Genomic DNA, 9,637 nt, shown 5'->3' with positions numbered 1-9,637 from the left:
CAACCTAGATGCCCCTTAAATAGATGAATTATAATTAAACTGAGGTATATTATTCAGTCATAAAGAACCACAAAATTATTGCAGGTAAATGGATGGAGTTGTTGAAGAATATCACGCTAAGTGAGATAAGCCAATCCCCCCAAAACAAAGGTTGAATGTTTTTGCTGATAAGTGGATGATGATATATAATGGGGGGAGTGGAGGGCATAAGGGAAGAATGGAGGAACATTGGATTTTGTAGAGGAAGATGAGGTGAGTGGGTGGGGGAGGAAAAGATAATGGAATGAGAGAAAAATCATTACCCTGTATACAGGTATGATTACATGAATTGTGTGAATCTCAAGAGTGTGCATTGTGTTGATTTTAATTATTTTGGATAAATAGAAAGGTGTGGTATAGCCGAGTCATATAGTTGTCATTCCTAGTCTTTTGAGGAATCTTCATACTGCTTTCTAAAGTGGATGTACAAATGTATAGTCCCACCAATGATGTATAAGTGTATCAGTCACTAGAACTGTGAGTTACTGTATTATAGGTTTGCTTTCAAGTCACTAGGGTCAAATCCATGCTTCAAATATAAATCCTGTTGCTTGACCACTGGTGGCTCATTTTAAAACTGACATGTTCTCTTTCTTCTCTTTCCTTTCTTCTCCTCCCAAACTATGATTAACATGCTTGCTGTCCTCAGCCCTTTCCCTCCTTACCAATAAGATGAAAGAAACTTTGGACTGGAACCTGGAACAACAGATCTTTTAAGAATATGATAGTTTAGATCTACTGATAATAATACTTAAAGCCAATGGACCCCTTTATTTAAAAGCCCTCTATTCCCCTGGCAGTTAGAATGGTTGCCTGTGTGATGTGAGTCTTTCACATTTATCCTTTGCTAGCAAAGCAATCAAACCTTTCCTTTTTCTCAGAACTTAGTCTTTGTTATTGGATAGGCATCAAGGACAAGGACTGAGTTTTGGTATCAGACTTGGCACCCCAGGCGGGACCTGAGAACAGTCTCAGCATCTTGGGCAAGTCTAGCATTCCAACTATGAGCTGGTTGAGAGCAGACCACTAGAGAATTGGGAGACAGATACATTCACCTCAGGTCAGACAGGGTTCCTATTTCTGTAAGTAAAAGGGAGCAATTGTGGGACCATTCCTGCATCTCCCAAGTCTCCTTTGTCTTCATGGAACTCCTACTTTCTCTCCCTGAACTATATGGTGAACTCTAACATCCAGTCTAAATGAGAAAAAAGAATTTCAGTGGGATAAACTTGTCATGACTTGGCCCTCTGTTACTTCCTGTGGTGCATAGGCCAAGACCCTGGATTCTATACATCTGCTTCTCCTTCATGGGAACATCTGGTTCCCCTTAGTTGGGACTTCTGTGGGTTCTCCGGTGTAGGAATCATGGTTGAGTGGGAGTAGGAACCTATCATATTTGTCCTCATCTAGACTGCCTGTTTTAAAGGTTTTCAATTTTGGGGATCCCTGCTGCTACAGTTTGGATATAAGGTATCCTCCAAAATTTGTGTGTGAGGCAATGCAAGAAAATTTAGAGGTGAAATGATTGGGCTATAAGAATCTTAGCACAATCAGTGAATTAACCCCTTGATAGAGATTAACTGAGTGGTACTGAAGACAAGTAGGTTGTGGATGGGAGTGGGTGGGTCACTGAGAATATATTTTGGGGTATATATTTTGTCCCTGGAGAGTGGAGTGTCCCTCTCTCTCTCTCCCTCTCTCTCTCTCTCTCTCTCCCTCCCTCTCTCTCTCTCTCTCTCTCTCTCTCCCTCTCTCTCTCTCTCTCTCTCTCCCTCTCTCTCTCTCTTGCTGTCCTTCCTCTTTCTCTGTTTCCAACTGCTTTTCTCTACCACACATTTCTACCCTGATGTTCTGTCTTAATGCAGGACCTGAGGAAGAGAGCAGGAGGTATACAGACTAAGAGATCTAAAACTGTGAGCCCCCAAATAAAATTTCCTCTTCTAAATTATTCTTGGTTTTTTGGTCACAGCAATAATAAAGCGAACTAAAACACCCTCCATGTCTGTATGTGTGATTTTTTTTTTATATCTCTTACTGGCCCATGAAGATATGGGCAAAACCATGTTAGTCCCTGCAGTAATCTCTAGGAAAAGAGTTTGGCTAAATGAGAAACCTAAAGCTTTAAGTCTCTGGCTAAGGAAAAGATGGTGTGTTACTGTCACACAGTCTGAGGGATGCATGTTTTGGAAGGCGAGAAAAGGTTGCTGCTGAAAGGTATTCTGAAATATTACATTATCTTGCAGTGTAGTTACTCTGTCAGAGGTCAGGAAAATAAAGGATATTTTGTATATGCAGGCATTTATATATTTATGTAACTACATGATAAATAATCTGAATGATTAGGAATTAAGTTAAAAGGATAAAAAATAAAGATAAAGATAAAAATCAAAATGATAAACCAAAGTCCTAACTGCAAAAAGATAGCAGAAACACCAAAAGGAAAAATTGAGAAAGATTTTAATCCTTTCCAACCAGTGCCAGCTTCCTAGCACTACCTCTTGACCTGCTTCTAGCACTGAACCTAGATTCAGGAAGTTTCAGGTTATCCCTGATGCAAGCCAAGGTTTGGAGATGCCGGCCTCAGGCTGGAGGAAGCAGTTTGGGAAGCTGAATGGACTGGGGAGAAACATTTGGTGAGTGAGGAGGTGAGACTCCCAAAGACTAAGACTCGGTCCCACCTTTCATCCTGCCTCAACCTCTGGAAGACTCGCCACTGCCTGCTAGCTGAGGAACACAGTAGGTCCCATGTTGCTTGGACTAAGTGGTTGTGACCTGGGGATGGGAATGGTTCCCCCTTTTAATAACTGACAGGGTACTGCAATTGGCCAGAGAAACACTCATCACTGAGCCAGGAAAATTCTTGCTATGGAAGTTCCCTATTTGTATAAGTAGTAAAAGGGAATGATTAGGATAAACATTTGCCACGAGGAAAACAGACACCCAGATGTTGCTCCAGAACTGATGTCTAAAATATAAAAACTGTAGTCTTTTTCCATCAGACTTATAACTCTAGACAGGGACAATAGTATAAGTCAAACAGTTCTAGGGTCCTGCCTTGGCTGCATGTGTAACAGCAAGGGCAATGCCTATTTGGGAACAAGGAGGAGCCCATTATTGGGGAGCCCTAATCTGGATAAACCAGTAATGATCCAAATGTTAAAAATCCAGTGGAGATGGCCTAAGGGGGATGAAATCTGCTCCTGCTACAAAAACATATTTACATACTAGCATGAGGTCATATACCCCAGTGCAGCTGGTTGAGATGGGGGTCCAACTTCAGGCAGAATATGAGAAAGTGTACCAGCATGGACACTGGAGCAGATGGGATCATGTCAAATGGTATAGAATATATACAAGGACATGATTAACTCCATGCCCTGCTTACACCAGCACCTTTACTGCAGAGTGGCTGATGACTGTGGGGTCATTATTAACCTGGCTCATCTCACCACTCAGAATATGTCACTCAATTTAGGAGGTTTAATAAATGCAAAGCCCATGGGTCCCCATAAGGAGATTTTCAACACTTATTTGTAGGAGAATTAGGGGTGAGTGGCCAATTTTCAGGGGTCACAGCCATGTTTCTCTTCTAGAATCCATATACAAAATTAGCAATATCTGGGTCTTCAAAAAATATTTAGGGTATAACAGCTGTTGTGAACATGGGAAGTGAATGTATTTGGATCTATGGTAATCCTGAAAAATTCTCAGGTAGGTTTTCAGCTAGTAATGAACACAGTGAGAGTTTGAGCCATAGCACCGATGCTGTGGCCTGGAAGTCTGTTGCCTGCCCTCTTCCTGGGGATCATGGCTCCTATTCCTGAATACATTATATGTGCTGATAAATGCCTACAAACTATCATAGATGAGTTCTGCTTGCACTGATGGGAGATGGTGTGTCAGCTAGAAAACCATAATTAAAGTGGCATGCAACACATTATCCCACTGGTTGGCTAGTTGCCACCAAATAATACCAGCTCACCAATGACCATCAAGAGATAATGGAGACCATATGTGAGTTGGCTAATGTCAACATAATTTGCCCAAAGTCTTTTTAACTTCCCCACATGCCTGGTAATAAAAAGAAATTTTAGTTGGTATGCAAAAGTGGATTACAGGGTATTAAATAAGATGATTTCTCCACTTTACATAGGTATTTCCAAAATAGTTATCATTCTAGAAGAGCTCAGCACTCCATTGGGAACATACCATTGCATCCTAGATATTTCTAACACCTTTTTTAGCTGAGATATAGCTCCTGACTTTCAACACCCATTTTTTTTCATAGTGAAGATTGACAATGGACATTTATTTGTTACCATGGAAATACCTCCATAACCCCAGTTTGTCATGAAAGGTAATGAAACTGGTCTTGATCTTCACTGGTAACAATGATTACACAGTGCTAGTCTGAATCTTTTTCACTATACACTGAAGCTGTTCCCATGCTTTTAACTCTTTTGGAAGGGAAAGGGTGGGCCATGATCACAAATACAACACTGAACACTGGTTTATTGATTAAAAGATTCTGTGCTATAAACATTGATGTGGCTACATTATTATAGTATGGTAATTTTAAGTCCTTTAGGTATAAACTGAGGAGTGGGATAACTGGGTCAAAAGGTGGGTCCATACCATGTTTTCTGAGGAATCTCCACACTGCTTTCCAGAGTGGCTGCACCAACTTGCAACTCTACCAGCAATGTAAAAGTGTGCCTTTTCCCCCACATCCATACCAACATCTAATATTGCTTGTGTTCTTGATAACATCCATTCTAATTGGAGTAAGATGAAATCTTAGAGTTGTTTAATTTTGCATTTCTCTAATTACTACAGATGTTGAACACATTTTCATATATTAATTAATTGCCTGTATATCTTCTTTTGTAGAGTCTGTCCAGTTCCTTGGCCCATTTATTGATTGGGTTCTAAGTATGTTTGGTATAAAATTTTGTAAGCAGTCTATAAAAATAAAAAATATATATATATAATATTTTTAAAAAGAATATCAATACATATTACAAAGAAAAAAAGGAAATAATGGGATCTGGGGTTGTGGCTCAGTGGTAGAGCACTTGCCTAGCATGTGTAAGGCACTGGGTTCAATCCTCAGCACCACATATAAATAACTGAATAAAATAATGGCCTGTCGACAACTAAAAAATATTTTAAAAAATGAATGGACAAATTCTATACATAGTGATATACCCTTCAACAATTATGGCAGAAAGAGGAAAACATAAACAGAGAGTATTTACCACTAGAAAAGACACAGAAAAGAAAATTTTAAAATTGTGTTCCTCAGTGGAAGGAAAATGTCACCCACAGCATTGTAAATATACAGGAAGAAGCGATGGGCTACAAAATAGATAAATAAATGTATGGACTTGTCTCTTGGTGTCCATGGATGATATATTCCAAGATTCACTGCAGATATCAAGATCTTCACATGCTCATGTTCCTTATATAAAATAGCTTAATATTTGAGTTTAGTTTGTTCATATTCTCCAACTTACTTTAAATCCTCTTTAGATTATTAAGAATATCTAATAGAATGTATTTGCTATTTAAACAGCTGTTACACTGCATTGTTTAGGAAGTGATTTTAAGGAAAAAGTTCTTTACATATTCAGTAATTTTTTAAAAAGTATTTTTGATCCATAGTTGATAGACTCTTGATGTGGAAAACCAGAAATGCAGTCTATGGTAGATAAATATAAATGAAGGCAGAAAATAGTGCTATTTCATATATATGATAACAACTGCATACACATTGGAGGGGGGTGCCAAATGAATTTAATGTGTCCCAAGGTCTTTGTATATAAGGGAAGGAGGAGAAAAACAACGGTTGACTTTAGGAACTTCTTAGGTCTAGGATGAATGCTGCAAATCCCAATATAAACACTAAGCATAATAGTGAAAGGATGTACAATGGCTAACTAATAGAGGCAAAATGAAATGATAAAGAAGTAATGATTAAAAAGTTTGATTATGTAACTACCATAGTCTGTGTTGCTCTAAGAAAATGTCTGAGACTTAGTAATATGTAAAAAATAAAAATTTATTTCTCAAGATTCTAGAGGCTAGAGAATCCAAGATCAAGGTACTAGCAAGTTGAGCATTTTGTGATGTCCTTTTCTACAATAGAGCCTGGCGGCATTCTCACATGGTGGAGTGCATAAGACCAAATGGGTGAGAAAGTACCTAACTTGGTCCATGTAGCCCTTTCATAGGGTACTGGTGCATTCAAGGAGTCAACCCCATCACTTAATAACTTCCAAAAAGGCTCAACCTATCAATATCACAACAATGGGGTTGATTTTCAACATATGAACATTGGGAGACATTTAAACAACAGCAAAACCTTGTCAATCTTTGTGCGATACAGTGGGCAGTTCTCAGCAGGACACTTACAGCATTAAATGCACATACTAGAAAAGAAGACAGATTGGAAATCAGTAATCAAAACATCTATTTTAGGAAATGAAGAGAAACTTAAATCCAAAGAAGCAGCAGAAAAGAGATAAGAAAATTAAAGCAGAAACCAATGACATGAAGGAGATGAAATCAAATAGAGAAAAACAATGAAAACAAAACCCAGTTCTTTGAAAAGATTAAAGAAAAAATGAATAATAGAGATTAATTTAAAAAATAAAGACTTAAATTACAAATATAAAAATAACAAAGGGGATCCAAGATGGCAGCCTAGAGGGAGACTGCACCCCCAGTCGCTCCAGAACCCAGGAGTTAAAAAGGGGAGGCATTGAGAGACTCGGACTGAAATAGAGCCACGGGTGAGTCTGCCCACTGGGTAAAGCTTGGCCCGGGTGGCAGGCCCAGATAGAGGTGGCTTATCGGAGCCGGGTAGGGCAGCTAGAGTCATCCACAGGCAGCCCTGCGCACTGCGGCGGTGGGCCCCGCCCACACAGCCAGCTTCTCCAGGTTCTCGGAACGGAACTGGCCCGCTAGTGAGAGCCTTTCTGACCAGAACAAGCTCCGAGTTCCGGAGCCAGTGCAGCGCAGCATACTCCGGCACTCAAGCAGATTCAGGGACCAGGATAGGGCAGCCAGAGACTTCCCCAAGTAGCCTGGACCCCTGCGGTGGGAGGTGCCGTTCAAGGCTAGCTTCTCGGAGCTGACCGCCCAGTGAGAGTCTTTCTACATAGAACCAGCCACAAGCCCCCGAACCAACAGAGAGCTTCGATCCACAAGCAGCCTCTGGGATCAGGGCAGGGCAGCCAGAGACCTCTTCAGGCGGCTCTGACCACTCCGGCCGCAGGCTCTCTTCACGGGGCGATCCAAGATGGCAGCCTAGAGGGAGACTGCACCCCCAGTCGCTCCAGAACCCAGGAGTTAAGAAGGGGAGGCATTGAGAGACTCGGACTGAAATAGAGCCACAGGTGAGTCTGCCCACTGGGTAAAGCTCGGCCCGCGTGGCAGGCCCAGATACAGGTGGCTTATTGGAGCCGGGCAGGGCAGCTAGAGTCTTCCCAAGGTAGCCTTCCACACTCCAGCAGTGGGCTCCTCCCACACGGCCAGCTGCACGGTGCAGGCCCACAGTGAGAGCATTTCCGCACAGAGCCAGTTCCAAACCGTGGAACCAGTAGGGGGCTAGGGGCAGTTTTCTTCGGATGCGCTGCTTTATCAGATTCCTCCAAGACATCAGGCTACTGAAGGCTGGGAGGTGATACACTGGAAATCTACCGGGACACTATAAGCCAATAGCGGAAATCTGCAATATCTCAGGGTCCCACTGACAACTGACCAATATGAGAAAACAAGGGAAGAAAATGTCCCAAACAAACCTAGATACTACATCAATAAAACCCAATGACAGCACAGCAGAAGAAATGTCAGAAAGGGAGTTCAGAATGTACGTAATTAAAACGATCAGGGAAGCTAATGAGGAGATGAAAGAGCAAATGCAGGCATTGAAGGAGGAGATGAAAGAGCAAATGCAGGCATTAAATGATCACACCAATCAACAGTTAAAAGACCAAATACGGGAAGCAAGAGATCATTTCAATAAAGAGTTAGAGATACTGAAAAAAAACCAAACTGAAATACTTGAAATGAAGGAAACAATAAACCAAGTTAAAAACTCCATAGGAAGCATAACCAATAGGATAGAACACCTGGAAGACAGAACCTCAGACATTGAAGAAAAATTACTTAATCTTGAAAGCAAAGTTGGCCAAACAGAAAAGATGGTAAGAAATCATGAACAGAATCTACAAGAATTATGGGATATCATGAAAAGGCCAAATTTAAGAATTATTGGGATTGAGGAAGGCTTAGAGAAACAAACCAAAGGAATGAACAATCTATTCAATAAAATAATATCAGAAAATTTCCCAAATCTGAAGAATGAAATGGAAAACCAAGTACAAGAGGCTTATAGAACTCCAAACATACAAAATTACAACAGACCCACACCAAGGCACATTATTATGAAAATACCTAACATACAAAATAAAGACAGAATTTTAAAGGCCGCGAGAGAAAAGAATCAAATTACATTCAGAGGGAAACCAATAAGAATATCAGAGATTTTTCAATCCAGACCCTAAAAGCTAGAAGGGCCTGGAACAACATATACCAAGCCCTGAAAGAAAACGAATGCCAACCAAGAATCTTATACCCAGCAAAACTTACCTTCAAATTTGACGATGAAATAAGATCCTTCCATGATAAACAAAAGCTAAAGGAATTTACAAAAAGAAAGCCAGCACTACAGAACATTCTCAGCAAAATATTCCATGAGGAATAGATGAAAAACAACGATGCAAATCAGCAACAGGAGGCACTAGCCTAAAGGAAGAGCCAAATAAAGGAGAAACCAAATCATGTCAAAAACAAATATGAGTCAATTGACTGGGAATACAAATCATATCACAATAATAACCCTGAATGTTAATGGCCTGAATTCATCAATCAAAAGACACAGACTGGCAGATTGGATTAAAAAGAAAGATCCAACAATATGTTGCCTGTAAGAGACTCACCTCATAGAAAGAGATACGCATAGACTAAAGGTGAAAGGATGGGGAAAAACATATCATGCACACGGACACAGCAAAAAAGCTGGAGTATCCATCCTCATCACAGATAATGTGGACTTCAAACCAAAACTAGTCAGAAGGGATAAAGAAGGACATTACATGCTGCTTAAGGGAAGCATAAATCAGCAAGACATAACAATCATAAATATCTATGCCCCAAACATTGGCTCATCCACGTACGTCAAACAAATCCTTCTCAATTACAGAATTCAAATAGACCACAACACAATAATACTAGGCGATTTTAACACACCTCTCTCACCACTGGATAGATCGTCCAAACAAAAATTGAATAAAGAAACTATAGATCTCAACAACACAATCAGCAATTTAGACTTAACGGACATATATAGAATATACCATCCAACAAAGAACGAATACACTTTCTTCTCAGCAGCACATGGATCCTTCTCGAAAATAGACCATATTTTATGCCACAAAGCTACTGTTAGCAAATACAAGAAGATAGAGATACTACCTTGTACTCTATCAGATCATAATGGATTGAAATTAGAAATAACTGACAGAATAAAAAC

Source organism: Sciurus carolinensis, chromosome 11 (assembly GCF_902686445.1).
Source record: "Sciurus carolinensis chromosome 11, mSciCar1.2, whole genome shotgun sequence".
Lineage (NCBI taxonomy): Eukaryota > Metazoa > Chordata > Mammalia > Rodentia > Sciuridae > Sciurus > Sciurus carolinensis.
This window is presented reverse-complemented; position numbering follows the sequence as displayed.